The following is a 718-nucleotide window of genomic DNA, read 5'->3' as shown; positions in this document are numbered from 1 at the left end:
CTATTTTTATAAAATAGTTTTATAGTATTGTTATATATTATAAACTACATTGACAACCTTGACTGTAGGTAAGATGCTAATTTTATTTGTTGGTTCTTTTCCTGTTTTTAGAAATAGACTTTATTGATATTCAAATATTCATAAATTAAATAGAATATAGGAATTATCTTGATATAAACAAATATTTTCTCTTTTTTTCTTAATTTAATTCTTTTGAACTTATTAGCCATTATGCTCAATAGAGATTATCTAACAAAATAATGTGTGTAGTGTTATTTTCATTCATGTTTTATAATGGCTAACAAGTTGTATTATAAAGAAAAGGACAATTAATAATAATATTTTTTGATGTATTAAAAACTAGAGTTAAAGTTTTGTATTTGGATAAAAATCAAAGACATTCGATTAAATATATATTCATATAATTTAAATGAACAGTTATTTTATATGTTTATATTGTATTAAAACTGAGTATATTATATGTATAGTTTATTGATAATTTATGTTCTTTTTAATGAAATTGATTCAAATGAACGATAAAATGAGAATTATTTTATATGAATAATTTTGTATTATATTATTAAGAAATTAATAACTTATTAAAGTTAATGCATTTGTTAATGACATAATTTGTGGTAATTATGTAAATAATTAATTATTATTTTAGACTTACATACATCTTATAATGTTTTATAGAAATTATTAAAATAATATATTT

This window comes from Entamoeba nuttalli (assembly GCF_000257125.1).
Source record: "Entamoeba nuttalli P19 unplaced genomic scaffold asmbl_2493, whole genome shotgun sequence".
Classification (NCBI taxonomy): Eukaryota; Evosea; order Mastigamoebida; family Endamoebidae; genus Entamoeba; species Entamoeba nuttalli.
This window is presented reverse-complemented; position numbering follows the sequence as displayed.